This window comes from Lissotriton helveticus, chromosome 8 (assembly GCF_964261635.1).
Source record: "Lissotriton helveticus chromosome 8, aLisHel1.1, whole genome shotgun sequence".
NCBI classification, from domain to species: Eukaryota; Metazoa; Chordata; class Amphibia; order Caudata; family Salamandridae; genus Lissotriton; species Lissotriton helveticus.
This window is the reverse complement of record NC_136069.1, coordinates 1,142,325,682-1,142,345,172: the sequence shown is the minus strand read 5'-3', so window position 1 is coordinate 1,142,345,172 and position 19,491 is coordinate 1,142,325,682. Positions and strand designations below refer to the sequence as shown.

General features: G+C 43.8%; 1 protein-coding gene across 1 annotated transcript in view; it reads left to right on the top strand.

The window, feature by feature from the left end:
• The window catches only part of AFF3 (ALF transcription elongation factor 3), a 1,926,848-nt gene that overhangs the window by 640,915 nt on the left and 1,266,442 nt on the right, over positions 1-19,491 (top strand). The window lies entirely within an intron of this gene.

Below are 19,491 nucleotides of genomic sequence, written 5' to 3'. Positions count from 1 at the left end.
ATTCCACTGTAACCATTGTGTTTTTAATTACTTTCATGTTTTTTTTACACAAGTTGAAATATTAGTACCTTAAATACGTATAACTACACCTAAATCTCTGTTCTTTTCAGTGAATTACTAGGGATCTTTTAACGTAAAGTAAGATCTTATTACCATACTTAAGTATGCTTCAGCTGTACACAGCGGAATGTTTGCAGCAAGGCCTGCAACCAAATCCCGTGGGGAGCCAAACCCTGCAGCGCAAAGCCTTCAGCTTAGTGTAGCAGGGGGAAGGACATAGGGCCTGGCCTGCAGTCAGATCCTGTGCCCAACTCTCCTCAGACGGCCAACCCCATGGACACCCACCTCACATTTCTTTTTCCAGTCCCAGTACTCCCACTGAATCACATGGGGTGCACTTCTAGGTCCAAGGTAAGTACGCGGGAGCAGCAGCACATAAATATAAATTGTTATCTCTTCAGGCGGGGTCCCTTTGGGTCCCTCCCACAAGGGCCAACAAGTGAGGGTACCCCCACCTTTCCACATCAAAATGGCAGTCGTAATGTTGCGGCCTGCCAATCCAATCCCTTGATCACACCCAGATATCACTATATTTCAAACTTAAATTCTTCAAAAATAACTTTACACCAAATCACAAAAAGCACACATTCTGAGTAAAGATTTAGCTTTCTGACAAATTTGCCGTAATTCATTTCAGCAAATTTTTTCTGTATCGCTGCCTAAATGTCTATGGCAAGTTGTGTGGGTAAAATGTGTTTTGGGATAACCCTCTTTTTCATCGCCCCTGCTTGACAGGTCACCCAGAAACTATCCAAGAAAGGGCTAAGATGAATTAACTTTTTTGTTAAGATTTCTCAAAAGGCATTAATCAGCACACCTAAGAACCTCACCCGTGCAGGCCCAGCCTTGCTGCAAACATCAACCAATGAATCCTCCCAAGTATGTGAAAATAAACATCATCATAATGAATCCATCAAAACCACACACCAGTGCTTTACTATTGTACTATTGTAATGGCCAGTAGGATTATGCTGCAAAGAGGACCACATTATGCAGCAGGGTTATATAAATCATATGGCCAGAAAAGGAAATGTTACCAGTGTATCTGCCCAGCTGTACATAATCCTTGGAAGCTGAGGGTAGGAAAGAGATTCTTGCTTATGGTATGGTATGATATGCAATTCTATGGTATGGTATGGTATGTAATTCTCACGATCTGAGCCCACACCCCCACCAGAGCTGCATCAGTCAGATTTCTAACCCCTTGTGGAAGGACTCGTTCAAAGCACTAATATCGATTAGAAATCTGAATGGACTGCAACTCATACACAATCACTGAGCAATGGTGTGCAGGAGGCGTTTTCTGGTCACTATCAGTCTCAGTCATTGAGTTTAGGGACATAGTGGAATTTAAACCCTCTTTTGTGATTGAATAATTCACTCAAAATAGCACTATAGACCAAAGGATGAAGTTTAAAAATAGCACTAAGAAACAGAGAATGAACTTTAAAATGTGTATTTCTAAAACTCAAGTCTGGTCCATAAGATATGAACGGTAACTAGACAGACTGAGAAAATAAAGGTAGTAATACATGACATGGCCAGAAAAAACAACATTAACATTGCTATCTTGGTTAGCATGTTCCTAGCATCCTAACACCACATTGCATCTTCTAAGTTCAATGCTAAATTATAGCAGAAGCAGAAAGAAGCAAACCTACAAATTGAGTTTCTTGACATGACTCACACAGCATACCTTCTCTTGGTATGCTCTCTATTAAAACGTTTGCCTGGGAATGATAATCAGTGCTAAGCCGAAGTCCATTTCCCTGCACTGTTCTCAGAGCAGCCGCTAACTTGTGCTGGTTGTTACTAAAAACCGACATGACCTCTAGCTTGATAGTTCTGTTGCAAAGCCCCTCCAAAACACCTGGGTTTTTATAGTATTTGATCGCCTATTTTATCTCAAGTATATCAAATTAAAGCAGCACTTGGAGACACTAAAAGTCTCAGTAAGACAAAACAAATTGTGCCACAAGCATGTCATCTAGAATAACAGATAGATTTTTTTGCCCCTATAACTAAAACAATAGAAACATGTCATCTTTCTTTGTAAGCATCAAATTTTCTAATAAAAAAGAGATCAAAGGAATCTGCAAGCAAGCACATGATAAAAATAGAAAAGGTCTCAACAGGACTTGTCACAGTGTTCACAACATACCCAGATTGTTAAATGAGATAGCTGCATTTAAATGCACCTTCTTACACATATGTGGGCTAATGAATAATCTATTGCTTGAAATGCTAAATAACGTATTTCATAAAAAATTAAATACAATGAAAACACATGTTATGCATACTGATGTATCAAAAGGCAAACCAGGCAAAGCATTTTGTCTATAGCTAATGTGGATGATTGCAAAAGAAAAAGTAAAATTAGGAAAACACAAATGGGTAGAACTATCCTTTGACAAACTCTTTGTCATTTTGCTTCGGAAGAGCAGGAATATTCTTTTTAATTTTTAAACTGGAGAAATAATCATAAATGAGTTCATTTCTTTTCATTTGCTGATTGAGTCATAAAGTCTCCATAATATCAAGAGATCCCTGCCATTGAAGGTGAGGTACTTGGAACAGCTAAGGTATGTTCACTGTGTTGCTGCATTTGGTTTTTGGTTTGGCAACAGATGATGAAGGAGATTGGCCGGTGCACTGGAACAGACCATGTAAGTCTATGTAATCCAATGAGGAGGATATCTACTGTGGGGGAACAGCGTTTACAACGCAACTTTTACAACGAAGTACCTTTACGACGCAACCATTACAGCACAACTTTTACAACGACTTGCGCTGGGGGGCGCTCTAGGATAGGGAATAGTTTTAATTTACTATCCAACACCTTCCCTACTATCCACGGGGACTGGAGTTGGAATAGTAAATTAAACTATTCACTATCCAGCGCCCCCAAGGCAAGTCGTTGTAACGACTTGCGTTGTAAAACGTGCGCCGTAAAGGCATGCGTTGTAAAAGCATGCGTTGAAACGTCATACATCCTCTACTGTGTGTTAACTCTTGCTAGCATAGGTGATTCAAGCATTGAAGGTTTTTTTGTCTCAAACACCGGAAGAGAAGTTTGCCCATCATATTGAGCTTATTTCACAATTAGCAATTGCAGTGCCCAACAATAGGCTTTATGCATTTTTAGCAGTTGTACCCGTTGTTTCACATTAATTGATGCAATTGGTGGCACTCCCAACAGAAAATCCAGACGTTTCTTGCAGTTTTTATGTCCCATTGATCTGAAAAGGAACCAGGTATTTTAATATCATCTAGAGCAATTTTTAAAACATAAAGAATTTGTTATAGTTTAGTAGGTCCCGTGATCTGATAACAAACCTTTTGTTTGTTGCTTAGGGCTTGAAGGCTGCTTCAAAGCATTGAAGGGACAGTATAGAACAGAGTTCTCCAACCTTTTCCGTAATAAGAGCTACTTATGTTCAGTGAAAATCATCCCGAGCTACTAAATATATAAGTGCTGTAATAGTGACCACATCAGACAATATTATGTTAAAAGGGTGATAACATTAGTTATAAATATCCCCAACACTGCAAAAATTTTCAATCAAATATCAGCTGTAAATATAATGTAATTTTTTTTTATCCAAAAACCAGCTTTTATTTCTGTAAATGTACACAGGGAGAGGAGTTGGCCTAATGGCTAGGGCGTCCGTCCTCGAATCTGGGGAACTGGGTTTGAGTTCGGCAACAACGCTGAACATCCTGTGATTCTGGGCAAATCACTTAATCTCCCCATGCCTAACAAGAAAAAAATGAATGTGTCCTCATGTAAATCAACAGGTGTTATGTAATGCACTCTGATACCCGATTTGGGTCAAGTTCGCGCTATATAAAACTCTGTAAAAAAAACACATTTTCATCACAAGTACACACTTTTCAATGTTGGTTTACATATGCTAATTCAACCAAACAAAAGCTTCTCAACTAGTAGGCTGAGCTGCACACAGGAGAGCTGATTGCAGGTAGCTGGTGAGCTCCTGGTTGCTCACGAGCTACTCGTTGGAAAAGCCTGGTATAGAAGGAAACGAGTGCCAGGAGAGGGAGTGAGAGAGGGATAAAGAGAAATGGGGAACAAAAAGAGATAGAATTATGAGAGAGCGATGTGAAAGGAAAATGCTGAAATCTCCCCAAACTAAGCTAAAGTGCTTTAAGATTTGAGGGTGGTTCTAACCTCCTGCACAAGCTATTAGCTTTGTATAGTTTTATGCCATTATTGTTTGTTGTTCTCTACTTGTCTCCTGGATATTATGTGTATATTCTTTAACTTATGGAAGGCAATAAGATTGCTAAATGAAAGTTGCTGCCTTCATTCTGGCCTGCCCAAAGGCAGTTTAGCTCTAGAAATATATTATCATGTACTTAAAGGGTTGTAGAAATAATACGCATATGCAGCAATATAAAGAAATCTGTGACTACACCATAGTGAGGATGAGAGACAGTGATAATGTTTTACACTTAGACAACAAAGGAATTTGCTTATCGCTGTAGCCCATGGTGCATGGTAAATCTGATATCTGGAATCAAATTGGCTCATTCACTGAGGCGTGTAGCTCAGCATTACTGGCTGATGGAGCAGTCAATACGGGCAAACTGAAGTGATTTCCTTTATTGAGTTTCTCAAGCCATGCTATTGAAAGCTTTTTTGTTTAGGTTTGTAAGTGGTACATAGGCGCACAGTAATAAGTAACAGAACCTTGGGGATTTATGTACAAGGAGCAGTACTCAGAACAAGGATACCACATAAATTTAGTCTGATAGGAATAATCACTACCTTAGATGAGGCTCTGCTAATCAATATGAAGCAAGTCTGGCTCAATTAATGTTAATCTATCAGTAAACATATTCATGTAACATCAGTCTGTTGATACCCGTTTGCCTATGGTTATTAGCTACAATGGGATCTTTGTCTATTATTACCTACACTGAGTTCATAAAGTATCTCTACAGTTGGATGGGACTATTGTGAGATCAATAATAACAAAGTGCAACAATATTGAATCCTTTATACAATGCATACTACTACAAACTCATGGTAAGCATATATTTAAACATTATTGCCCAAGCCCGCGAGCAATACAGCTGTTAACTAACCTCCCAGCAATCATGGATCTAAGACGGACAGGAATAATCTCCCAAATGCAAGGTAGATAAAATACACATGACAGTTTGTTTATTTTTCTAATGTTCAATTGTTTTTAGGTCTTAGAGTTTCCTTTGGTGTAGGACGGAGAGTAGCTGGCACCGCGCGACTGAGAGAATGAGTTCTCAAGAAAGAAGCTGCTGCTGCGCTGCTGGAGAGGAGATATTTCTCCTATCTTGAGCAACAAAATTATACAAGCATTTGCAATGCAATAGGTCTCGCATTTGCTAAAGTTAGAGCTGTTGGCGTTGAAAACAACAATGTTTTTTATTTTTGCTTTCTTATTTGCAGTGGAGTGATCATATTTGCATAGCACTATTGCCATTGGTATGACCTCGCGGTGCTGGAAAATGAGTCAATGGGAAATAGGTTGTAAGGGAGGGGAGGTAAGAGTAATATGCTGCCTGAAAAAAAAGTAACAACATTCTGGGAAAAGCAAACACTTATAGGGAATGCAAGATTAAGTGAAACATGTGAAATGTAAGCAGGAACAACACGGGTACCGTGGGGCTCCCAGACTGCTGTGATGTGCTTCTAGCGATGGAAAGGCACAGGAAGATGCACTCCGAAGTTGCAACTAAAATATAAAGTGCGGCGCTTGCAAAACGGCCACCGCGCTGCGAGTTTCAGTATGTTGAAAGTCAACAACATCCTGGAAAAGCAAACAGTGTTAGGGAATGCAAGATCAAGTAAAGCCTGTGAAATGTAAGCACGAACAACATGGTTACAGCGGGGCTCGCAGATTGCTGTGATGTGCCGCTGGTGATGAAAAGGCACAGGGGGATGCAGTTCCGAAGATACAAATAAAATGTAAAGTGCGGCGCTTGTAAAACGGGCGCCGCGCTGAGAGTTTAAGTTGATAGTCAACAATATCCTAGAAAAAGCACACACTGGTACTGAATGCAAGATCAAGTAAAGCATGTGAAATGTAAGCAGGAACAACATGGTTACCATTGGGCTTGCAGACTGCTGTGACGTACCTCTGATGATGGGAAGGCACAGGGAGATGCAGCTCTAAGGTTGCAATGAAAATACAAAGTGCTTCACTCATAAAATGGGTGCCGAGCTGAGAGTTTAAGTATGTTGAAAGTCATTACAAACATGGAGGTGGGTTGGGCCGCGCCGTGCAGAACAAAAGAAAGATGTGACCGCCATAATTGAAGATACAGCTTGGCATCCCGCACTGCAACAATTATAAACAAGTAGTCCCCAAAGGTACCTATGACTGTGGTTGGGCAGTGCTCCTGACCAAAAAATGGAAGTGATGTATCGGGATCTCCAACCAATGAGGAGCCAGCAAACAAAAGCGACGCAAGAGTGAACCAGTGCCAAGCAGCATATAAAAATGATACCTCACTTGTGTGGGTGCCCAAAGCAGAGTCATACTAAAAATGTATAAAATCAAAATTGTGCTTATGAAAATGCTTCGGTGCGCCCCAATCTCTACACATTGTTGGCCCTTTTTGTGGACAGGCACTTGGCCCACCCACAAAAGTGAGAAATTATTTTTATCAGGAGACCGAAGGGAACGCTGGACTGTAGGAGATTTGCGCCGGTGCTGTGACCCCAAACAGAAATGTGAGGAAACTGTGATTTGTCTAGCTAAATTTGAGTTTTGCAGGGGATTTTGGATAAGAAAAAAACATTTGGGGGTCCATGCAAGACACCTTCCGGGATACCCCCGCATGTCTAGTTTTCGGAAATGTCTGGGTTTGGTAGGTTTCCCTAGATGGATGCCAAGCCGAGACCAAAAACACAGGTGCCCCCCCATCTATCACAAAACAACCTGTTTTTGCAAAGGGGGCACCTACATGTTGGTCCCAGGCTTGGAGGCCATCTTGGTGGCACCCACCACTAAACTTAGAGAAAAATAGACCCTGGTGGCTAGTGGACTTTATGCTAACCCAATTTCTAACAAGAGACATTGATCCTGAACTACCTATAAGCAGACCCTTCATTGATCTACACAGTATACAACTTGGAACACAGCTGAAGGGCAATCAACTTAACTGCCTTCTTCCACATTAAGATTTCAAAAGGTTTGTTAGCTATAAAGTTTTGTCAGCACAGTCTGAGTGACTAAATTAATTAGATAACCCCAGCATAAATTGAAATATTAGTGAAAGTTATGAAAAATACAGTCCATAAGAGAATCTGGATCTTTCAACTTATCCATTATAGTTAGTATAGTACTGAATGTAGTGTTTAATTTCAGCCAGTGGTCAGAGGTCGGAAATATGACCCATTGCACTCAATTTGGGGACCAATACTTATTTTTCCTTCATGAGACTTTGACCCAGAACAAGAGATAGAAACAGGGGAACAATGGTGGAAGAGAATGACAGAAAAACAGTGAGATGGGGAGAAACGATGGATACAAAAGAAGCAGCAGGAGTAGGATAAAGAAGAAGGGGTGTCTGGTGACGGATTAAAGAAGCATAAGTTGGAACAAAAAATATGCAGCTTAGGTGTTCAGCAAACTTAACATTCAGCAGCACAGGCTACAGGCTTCTAAAAATACTTTGGAAACCAGCACTTATTATTATACAATTTAAAACTGTCAATGCAAATGTATGTTTTTAATTTCTTCCAACTAGTACACAATGAAAAAAGTAGTGACCATTTTATTTTATCAAATACACTTTTGAATTGAGAACATAAACAACAATAATTAGCAGTGAAAAATTATGAGCAGTGTTATTTCACCATACATTAAAAGATTTAACAGAACGCTCTTGCAAGGGCTACGTGAACTCACTGGCTCCCCATCAATCAATCAATCAATCAATCAATCACGGGTTTGTTAAATGTGACTACTCACCCGTAAGGGTCTCAAGGCGCTGGGGAGGAGGGGAGGTGCAGGTTCCAGTCCCTCAAGGAGGGGGTCTGTCGAAGAGCCAGGTTTGAAGTTTCTCGCGAAGATGGGGAATGATGTCTGCCTGAGGTGGAGCGGTAGTGCATTTCATGCTCTGGCCGCGAGGAAGGAGAAGGAGTGACCTGCTGATTTGTGTTTCTGGCATGGGGGACCACAGCGTAGGAGAGCTGGGCTGATCGTAGGGTTCTTTGGGGTGTGTGGAAGTTGATTCGGCTGTTGAGGTATGTTGGTCCGGTGTTGTGGAGGGCTTTGAGTGCATGGGTGAGGATCTTGAAGGTGATTCTAGCCTCGATGGGGAGCCAGTGGAGTGTGCGCAGGTGTTGGGAGATGTGGCAGTGTCGTGGTAGGTTGAGGACCAGTCTTGCTGCGGCGTTCTGGATGTTTTGTAGCTTGCGGGTGAAGTTTTTGTTTATTCCAGCGTAGAGTGCATTGCCTTAGTTGAGTCTGCTGGGAATGATGGCGTGGGTGACCGTTTTTCTGTGCTCGAGGGGGATACATTTGAATGTCTTACGTAGGAGGCAGAGGATGTGGAAGCAGGAGGATGTGACGGAGTTGATCTGGCGGTCCATTTTGAGCCTAGGATAATTCCAAGGTTGCGTGCATGGTCCATGCGGGTGGGTGCGGGGCCACCAGGTGTCATTCCAGTCATCACGGTGTGGGCCCATGATGAGTACTTCCGTTTTGTTGGTGTTGAGTTGCAGGCAGCTGCTTTTCATCCATTTGGCGACAGCTTCCATGCCTTCTTGGAAGTTGTGTTTGGCTGTGTTGGCTTCGTTGGATAGGGAGAGGATGAGTTGGGTGTCGTCTGCGAATGAAACAATGTTGAGTCCGTAGGTTTTGAAGATGGGGGCGAGAGGAGCCATGTAAACATTGAAGAGCATTGGGCTGAGGGAGGACCCCTAGGGGACTCCGCAGGTGGGTGGTGTAGGGTCCGTGAGGAAAGGGGGGAGTCTGGCCCACTGCGTTCTGCCAGAGAGAAAAGAGTAGATCCAGTCGAAGGCCTTGTCCCGGATACCTGCATCGTGGAGTCTGCATATTAGGGTGCGGTAGGATAGCATGTCGAAGGCCGGCGAGAGGTCGAGGAGGATGAGGGCCTCTGTTTCTCCTTTGTCCAGTAGGGAGTGGATGTCGTCTGTTTCGGCGGGAGGGCGGTTTCGGTGCTGTGTTTTTTTCTGAAGCCAGATTGTGATGGGTCGATTATGTTGTGCTCTTCGATGAAGGTGGCGAGTTGGCTGTGATGGCTTTCTCATTGACCTTTGCTGGGAACGGGAGCAGGGGGATGGATCTGTGTTTTTTTAGGTCAGTGGGGTCCGCCAAGGGGGTTGATCTTGGCGTGTTTCCAGTTGCCGGGGAAGGAGGCGTTCGCCAGGGAGTGGTTGATGTGTGGTGAAGCAAAGGTGCGATGGTGTCAGCGGCTCGGCTGAAGATGTGGTGGGGGCCCCGGAGTGGATTGACTTCATTGTCTTTCGTGTTTCTTCAGTTTTGAGGGCTGTCCAGCTGTCAATCGTTGGGTACAGGGTTTCAGGGTGGCTGGTGGGGGTTCCGTGTGTTGGTTGTCTTCGTCAAAGTTGTCGTAGATGTTCTTGATTTTGCTGTGGAAGAAGGTGCTGAGTTTGTTGCGGAGGTCTTGTGAGGGGGAATGTCAGTTGACTCGCTGGTGGGTTGGGTGAACTCCTTGTTGATGTTGAAGAGCTCTTTGCTGTTGTGTGCGTGTGTGGAGATTCTTTCTTCAATCGCAGTTTTCCTTGTGTTTCTGGTTAGCTGGTGTTGGGTGGTGGTGGCGACTTTGAAGTTGTTGTGGGCTTCCGTGGATTTGGAGTTCCTCCAGGTCTTCTCTAGGCGGCAGCAGGTGCACCTGGACTCTCGAAGTTGAAGGGGTAAACCATCTGGCCTTCTTGGTGTGTGCGTTATTGTTCTTCTTGAGGGAGCTATGGTGTTGATGCTGTTGGTGATCCATCTGTGTGGAGTTTGGGCGGTGGGGTTGGGGGCGTCGTCTTCTGCGGTGGTCTGGGTGGAGTTGCTGAGTGAGGAGGTGAGCTGGTCGTCAGTGATTTTTGTCCAGTTTCTTTGTGGGAGCAGGTGCTGGTGTCTGTCGATGCTGGGTGTTCTGAAGGTGAAGTGGATGCATCGATGGTCTGTCCACGGGAGTTCAGTGGTATGGCTGAAAGTGATGGAGTTTTCTGTTGTGAAGAGGGGGTCGAGGGTGTGTTCTACTGAGTGCGTGGGTTCGGTCATGGTCTGGTGTTGGGGTCTAGTTGGTTGTTGAGTTGGAAGTTGAGGTCTCCCAGCAGGGTGTAGTTGGTGGATGCGATGACATGCGATGAGATGATGTCTGTGATGAAGTTGGCGAAAGGTCCCGGGGTCCAGGGGGTAAGTAGATGAGGGTTCCCCAGAGGGTGGTGGTAGGACTGGCCAGTATCTTGAAGTGGAGGTGTTCCATCAGGTCTGTGGGCTTGTTGGGGAGTGTGCTCAGGGGGTGGTGGTTTGTGGACGATGGCGATTCCTCCTCCCAGGCGGGTGGAGCAGTCCTTCCTGGAGATCTTATATCTTTGGGGAATGGCAAGGGAGATGTCTGGTCTGAGGTGGTGTTGGTTCAGGTTTCTGTGAAGAATGCTACGTCCGGGGTGGTGCTGTCGAGGAGGTCCCAGATTTCGGTGGCATGTTTGTGGAGTGATCTGACGTTGAGGAGGATGCATTGTAGGGTCTTCGGTAAGGGTGTTTTCATGCGGGCGGGTTGTGCTGGGTCCGTGTACCCGGAGCTGCTGTAGATGTGCTGGCATCGGTGACAGCTGAAGGGTCCTTGGGTGTCGGCTGGTGATGCTAGCTTGCAGTTGTAGTTACGGCCTGGATTGAGTGCTTGGAGGGTCGCTGGGTTGTAGCGTTGGAGGTGCAGAGGTCCAGGGTTCCTGGTGCTGGTCGCGGTCGGGTCGCGTATGGGTGCAGGCGGGTGCCATTTAGTAGGGGTTGGGAAGGGTTATACAGCTGGGAGGTGGGAGCGAGGAGGGGAGCTGGATTGGGCTAGTCATGCTGGTCGTGCTGGCGGGGAGGGGCCGCGGGGGCAGCAGCTCCAGGGAAAATGGGCGGAAAGGGAAAAGAGGAATCAAACTGGGATAAAGCAGAAAAGTGCAAGAAAGGTGGAAGAAAGAGATAGAAGGAGAGTGAGAGGGAGAGATTGAATTGAGGGTAAAAACTAATGAAACGGAGAGAGAAAGCGGAGCGAGAAAAAGGAGACAGAGGTCCACTGGACCACCAGGGATGAGGCGCTGGTATAACCTGCGGTTGGAAGAGGGCCTCGAACATCAGCACTCGAGATTGCAGGGGCTCGGGCTCGGCCTCACTTAATGGTGGAGCTGCGAGGGTGAGAGAGCAATTTCATTGACAATGAGTCAGTGGACTTGCTCCCCATCAGTAAGTGGATCAGGTTTAAGACTGTCTGTATTGTACATATATCTCTTCATCAAGCGAGTCCAGTTGGAAGATGAGGGAGACTTTCCACCGAAAAACAAATTGAAATATAAATGATAGTAGCAAGGAACAAACAAACGGTTTCATGCTGGTCTGCACAATGAAAACACTTTTAATGTAAATGTATTTATTTGACAGCAGAAAGATTTTCTATAGCTGCTGGCCCACAAACCATTGTTTTTTACGTGACTATTTAATATTTAAAAAGGACCACTTTCTGATGGGACTGCTGCAGAGAATACTGCCAACCATGATCTAACCTTTCAGTATGGCAAGTGTGTTAAAACAAGGTACTAAGGGGCAGATTTACAAGCCCCTTGCGCCGCTTTTAGTCCACCGTTGCGTCACTTTTGTGACGCAGAGGCCGCGCAAAAGATGCACCATGGTGAGGGGTATTTACAACGTGACGCATCTCCCAGATGCGTCACGTTGTAAAGCCCTGCGCCAGAAGAGGCGTACCATCGTAGGGGGAGGCGTTCCTGCGCAGGAACGCCTCCCAAAAGTGGCTGAGTGAAATCTACAAGATTTCACTCAGTCACTTTTGGGCCCATGCTGCGTCAAAACCCTGCGCCTGCTTGAAGCAGGCGTAAGGATTGACGCAGCATTGTACACATAGGGCCCCCCAGATCATTGCTGGAGCTGTGTTGTGCTTGCGACGCAACTCCAGCAATGCGCCGCTTTTACGGCACAGATGCGTAACGCATCTGTGCCGTTTTTGCCCCATGGTGCACCGCATTGTAAATGCGGCGCATCATGGGTGGCGGAGCTGCGCGCACAATTACTGGCGCATCCTTGCCGATATGCAGGGGTGCGCCAGTAATTGTAAATCTGCCCCTAAGTAATCTTGAACCGCTACCATATTTTTTTCTGTTAGCAAAATGAGGATGCATTTATAGTTGCCGAACCATAACATTTGTGCAATTGTTTTATTATATTTCACCACTATACCTTCAGATCTAAACAATCAAAAGTCAATTTAAACTGAAATTTGAATGTTAAAGGTGAAACTATTGTAATTGTTGGAAATAAGATTTCACTTGAATCTAACGTGAGGCAGTGTAGTCAAATTTATGAAATAACATAAATGAGTAAATGGTTCTTACCAAAATAACAAAGTAACATAACAGTAAGTTAGGCACAACACTCAGCAGGGATGTATGACGTTACATCGCGCCCATTTACTTCGCGCGCTTTTTCCCCCGCATGTTTTTGATCGCTGAGTCCATCACATCGCGTGTTTTCACCTCGCATGCTATTGCAACGCGATCCCGTTGATTTCTATTGGGCCGTACTTTACCCCGCAGTCCATCTTGTCGCATGGCAAAACAACGCGGTCTTTTGAGTCGGCTGCGAGAACCCGCCTCTATGCCCTGGCCCCCACCCCCTCCACCCCCCTCACCTGAACGCCAAATCTTCGCCACTGAAGATATAAAATAAATGTAACACATGTCGGGTGCCCACATATATGATAAAGAGTAGGCACGGTGATAATGAAGAGGGAAATAAAATGCAGGGCGTTTTTCTGTATGCACGGGTCTGCAAGTGTGTTACGACTTCTCAGCTCTCGGGTTGCTGCTCTGTATAACACAAAATGCTTAATGATTCTTCAGAAGGCAGAAAAGGATTAACACTTAGTTATTAACATTTTTCGCTTTCCAGCTTAACACGTTATCATTGTGACTACGTCGTATGAAAGCTAAACAGTACTATTATTGTGACTAAAACCAAAGTACTTTTCATGTAGGTCAGATCGTCAAGTTCATCTTCATCTGTTTTGAAACCTAAACCCTGCAGCAGGTTGAATAATGAGATGCAATGTGTGTCACCCCTCACCCTGTAGCTCTTATCTTTACAAAATGTAAAACGTGACAAATTAGGAAGCAAGTAATGCTGTCTCTGATGATGAGCTAATGATGAAACAGTACTTGAAGCAGACATGGCTTTGCCTCTGACATGTAATATCACTCATAAATTCGAACTAGATGCGAAGTACTAATGTTCGGTAGCTGTCAGCAGGTTCGAACATTAGTCCCCGGCAGCAAATTGTTTTTATTCTTTGACGTGACAGCAGGTTCGAACAAGTTGTGCGCGGTGCCCCCAGACCACATAGTTGTCCATTATGTGGCCGTAAATCATTGTTGGTATCAAAAGTAAGTTATTCTTAGAATGTTTGCGCCCATAATACATGTACATTGTTTATATTTAGGCAAAATAAATAATATAGCATGGAGTCAGGGGTATATGCATTATCTCACATGTGAACTTATTGCTGGATTTTAAAATAACAATAAATAAGTACATATAAATTCATAAGATGACAGCACACTGTACTGTTGTATCTGCAACCCCTCTATGAACTGGCAGACATATGTTCAATACATTTCATAAAGACAGTAATGAAGGTGTGTTTAGAGAGCTTGAAGAAGAGAGATAGCCTAAGGAAAATATGACAGCTTATGCATCCATCCACCCACACACTCATCCATGCATCCATCCACCCACCCACCACCCACCCAACCATGCATCCACCCACCCATCCACCCACCCACTCATCCATGCATCCGTCCACCCACCCACGCATCCATCCACCCACAGACTCACCCACGCACCCACCCACCCACCCACTCATCCATGCATCCATCCACCCACCCACCCACACATCCATCCACCCACACACTCATCCATGCATCCACCCACCCACGCATCCATCCACCCACCCACGCATCCATCCACCCACCCACGCATCCATCCATCCATCCACCCACACACTCATCCATGCATCCATCCACCCACGCATCCATCCACGCACCCACCCACCCACCCACCCCAACCACCCACCCACCCAGCCATTCACGCACCCAGCAAGTGACCCATTCACGCACCCAGCAACCGATCCACCCCACCCATGGAGGCATAAAAATGAAATATACGCATTGTATAACAAGTAAGTTATTCTAAATATACGGAGTGTATAAAAAGTAAGTTATTCTTTGAATGTTGGCCACCGTAAAAAAAGTACATTGTTTATGTTTGTTTTTTATTGTTGCCGTGACAGCAGGTTCCAACATTAGTCATCGGCAGCTATTTTTTTGTTATTTTATTGACGTGACAGCACCCCGGCAGCTATTTTTTTGTTATTCTATTGACGTGACAGCAGGTTCACATGTGAAAGTTTTATTGGCCGAAACAGTACTTGAAGCACACATGGCTTTGCCTCTGACATGTAATATCACTCATAAATGCGAAGTACTACGGTTCGGTAGCTGTCAGCAGGTTTGTGCTCGTAAGTTATTCTTAGAATGTTTGCGCCCATAAAACATGTACATTGTTTATGTGTCAGCAGGTTGGAACATGAGTCCCCGGCACCAAAGTTGTGCTTTAAATGTGCTCGTAAATCATTTATGCTCATTAATATTATGTGTCATTTGCGTTCCGATGTAAATATTATGTGTCATTTGCGATCCGATGTAATGTCTTTTGGTCCGATAAATATGTGCTTTAAATATTAGCAATTTTTTGCTTTAAATATTTGGGCCATAAATCATTCCGTTTCGTGTATTTGCAATTGTTTTGGCCATAAATCATCATTCCGTTTCGTATGTGCTTTAAATATTTGGCCCATAAATCATTCCGTTTCGTGTATTTGCAATTGTTTTGGCCATAAATCATCATTCCGTTTCGTATGTGCTTTAAATATTCATTCCGTTTCGTGTATTTGCAATTGTTTTGGCCATAAATCATCATTCCGTTTCGTATGTGCTTTAAATATTTGGCCCATAAATCATTACGTTTCGTGTATTTGCAATTGTTTTGGCCATAAATCATCATTCCGTTTCGTATGTGCTTTAAATATTTGGCCCATCAATCATTCCGTTTCGTGTATTTGCTATTGTTTGGGCCATAAATCATCATTCCGTTTCGTGTCATTTCCGATGTAATGTCTGCCGATGTAAAAAGCGTTTCGTGTCATTTCCGATGTAATGTCTGCCGATGTAAAAGTCATTGCGGCGTCTTAGCATGCGGCGTCTTAGCATGCGGTGTGAAGCCATCTGCGATGTAATAGTGGCGATGCGATAGTAACGCGATGTAGTGCTTCCGATGTAATGGGTGTTCCCCCTCAGCAGGCCAGAAAGCAAGCAGGACTCAGGGAGGGTAAAGGAAATCCCGATAACAGGACACTGATCAATGTTTCTCTTCACAGCGTGGGTGGCATCACAAAGAAACCTTGTATCTCTCTTGACCAGCAACTCCTGGCTCAGATGGTGGTTCAGTGACATATAGAAAACGTGCTGCAGAGTCAATTAGCAAACATCAGTTTCAGTTGAAGGTCAACCCGGAAAAATTTGTATTGAATGACTTATGTTACTCCCTCAGCTACCCTTTAGTACAACACTGCTTGGCTATGTGGAATAGGCTGTAATGAATTCCGGGATTCTCTGTTCACCGAATAATGAAACATGCTCCTAGAATTATCAAGATCCTCCATGGGCCATCTATTTGCAGGCAGCACAGCCCATTCTTTGGAGTCTTATGGTGAACTCGGGAAATAAAAACAAGGGAATCTTTTCGCAGGTAACCAATGTGCTTAAAATGTTTTTGAGCCTCAATCTTCTGTAGTTGGCAAGTGCTGGAAATCCCAGCAGATGATGGGCCAGTTTCAGAAACTTCTAATTGTGTCTGTGTTCAATCATACGCATGGATACAACTTCTTCCTGTTAGTGTTAAGAAAAGTATTCATTCAATAAGTACTGAAATCTCAGATCGCCTATAGATTACATAGTCAATATTCTAATCGCAATAGTTTGGTACCACAGCAAAATACATACAGGACTTGACTATAACTTACATTCTGTGAAGTAAGTACCCTGCTAAATTTTAAATGTGTCAGTCTAAAGGAATCCTATCCTGAAGCCAGGTAGTCTTGAACAAATGTAGAATCACCCAAAGATATTCACAAATTTATATTTCATCCCATGTATACCTCTCATGGAGACTTTTAACATTCCATCTGAATTCCCTTAACTGCCTCAGATAGGTTACATACTTAGTAATGTTTATCCTTTATTTTTAACATTGGCCAGACGTATGTTTAAAGATCTGTCCCGTTCAACAGTCCCTGATTATCCTTCATAAACTAAGTCGCTTAGTTCCTTTATAAGGTCATCAAACTCCTATGGGATTTACAATATCCTTTTAACGTATGAATGTGCGGTACTTTATTCCTTATACTATATGGTAACACCATCACCCTTACCACAAACCACTTAACCTTTTGCTGTTTTTTCATTAAAGATGAAAAGGATAGTATGGTTGCAGACATAAAGACTAAAAGCAGAACATGAAGAGTGAAATTAAACTCACCAAAAAGCCAGTATTTTTTTGCAAAACGATATTACAAGCTGTTTAAAAGTAGGTCAGATTAAAAAATCCTGCATCTCAGAATATGTGGAAACATGCATTTACCTTTCTTTCCTGCAATGACCTGTAGGATGGAAAAATTAAGCATTTTGATTTAAATGTCTCCCTTCAACTAATTACTGTATATTTAAAGAAAAAAAAAATCAAAATAATTAAGTCAGTTCTCGTTTTCCTCATTTAGTGGCCGATTAGGATGGCGGACGGACTTGCATCCGTCCGCCACCCCCGAGGTGGAGGGACCGACCGCAGGGGCAGCGGCGGTCACATCCCGTATATTTTACATTGTGGCGGGTGCTGCTTTGAGCAGCACCCGCCGCAATGTAAAATATGCATGTTTAACTTTAGCATGCACAACTTGGCAGGCACCGCGTGGTGCCTGCCACCTTGTGCATGCCAAAGCTGGGGGGTACCATAGGTACCCCCCATGTGCACCCCCCAACACCCTGGGGGCTCGCAACGGGCCCCCAAACACAAAAGACCACATGCTTTTCCACAGCGGAAAAGCCGCCGTGGAAAAGCATGTTTCCGCCTGCATCATAATATGGCTGGCGGTGTCTTGCAGACACTGCCACCATATTTGGGTACACACACCGCGGATCAGCGGTGGACGGACTTTCCGTCCGCCACTGATCCCACCGCCATCCTAATGAGGCTGGTGGTGTTTTCGCAGTCCAAGGCAGTGAATCCAAATCCTCCAGGCCGGCAGTGGCTTTTGCCGGCCCGGAGGATGCGGATTCACCGCCATCCTAATCAGCTCCTATATTTTCAGTTGTAATGAGGTTCCATGACCTGCATTGCCCCGTGGCTGTTGCTTTTGGCTTCACAACTCAACTTTAATACCTTATTACAGTTTAGTAGCTACACCATTTGATTATTACAGGTGACTAGAGACATCACAAGTTGACTATAGCAAGGAAATTAGAGACAGGTTTTTATACAGGCATTGCGGGTTCTCAGGTATTATTAAAGAATACCTTCTGATGCCTCCTGGAGTGCTACTTTGATCCCGTCATAAAGTCAGTTCAGTTGGTCACTACTTAACTTTTACTCTTTTTGGGTTAATTGATCTACAAACTATTAAATAGTTCTAGTAGAAGGAAATGTATACCATAGTTAGTGAAATGCCAGCATCTGGTGAATTGTATCTTTCAATATGTCGCCTTAAAATAATAGTTTCACCACAGTGTTGGGTGCATTAAACCTTCCCTATGATAGTAAATTTCCACTATTACCATGAAAATTTAAAGTGTAAAACTAGTATTAGGTTTTTAAGAGAACATTGCTGTACAAGCTGTCCTTCTTTTACCAGCCCCAATGCCCTCATAGCAATGGTACAATGGTGCAATGGTGGGTAAAACATGGTTACCAAAAGGAGGGGACCCTTTTCGTTCAACGCCTTCTTTGAACAAAGCACAAATAGACTCCTGTGCCAGCTGCAAATCTGCACATCAGCATTATATTATTTCAGAAATTTTAAAATAGTTGAAGTTGCAGTTGAGGATTTTACAACTGATTCAATTAATCATTGAGATGCAAAAAGTAAGTCCTCAATTTCGAACATTCTGTTGCTAACTGTCACAGCATGCCCCTTCTCAGATTACAAAAGAAAGCAGAGCGCCCAATAGTCACATCCATGGGAATTAGGCGAGACTTCATCGACGGAGGCAACCACTAATATAACCATCTCTGTAGCCTTTTCACCGATTAACTAGTCTACCCCCTTTTTTTGTGAGCTGATTGTGGTATCATCTGCCAATTGAAAAAGAGTTAGGGCCTCATCTGCAAGAAAATAACATAGGACAGTGCCACAAGCCATATAGCCGCGCTGTGCTGCGTCATTTTCAGAATACACGGATGTGTTGTTTTAGCAACAATATGACGCATCCCTGTGCTTTCCCCTGCATTGGAGCACAATTGCCTGCAATGCCCCAGCTCAGGCACCCTTGTGTCATTTTGCAAGGGTGCCTGTGCTGTAGAGATGATTGTTTTGTGCAGGAAGGGACATCTCCCTGCACAAAAAACAATCATTAATAGCATGTTCCTCTTTTGCACGCATAGACAGAGGAACAATGAGGAGAAATAAAAGTATTTCTCCTCCTTGCCCCATTCCTACACCTCCCCAGGGAAGACGTAGGATTCTGACCCATTCCCAGTTTTACAAAATGTCATAAATTTGGGAATGCTTCAAGTACCATGGATGTTGCATGTGAACACCCACAGCAAAACCCATGGAATGACCTTTTCACGCAGAGTAATGCGTAGGAGGGGCCCATATTTACAAGGCCATGAAAAGTCACTCAGGGTGACTTTACATGGCTTTGTAAATATGGGCAAGCTCATTGTGCCACTGGTGCGTCAAAGAAAGTGATGCACCGGTGGCACAATGGGCTTGTAAATAGCCCCCAAAATTTCAGGCTCCTTTGCGAAATCAAGTATGAATGCACTGATTGACTTGGGATTGATCCATGCCGCTATCCATCTTGACTTCTCCTTCACCTCGACATGACATGATCCA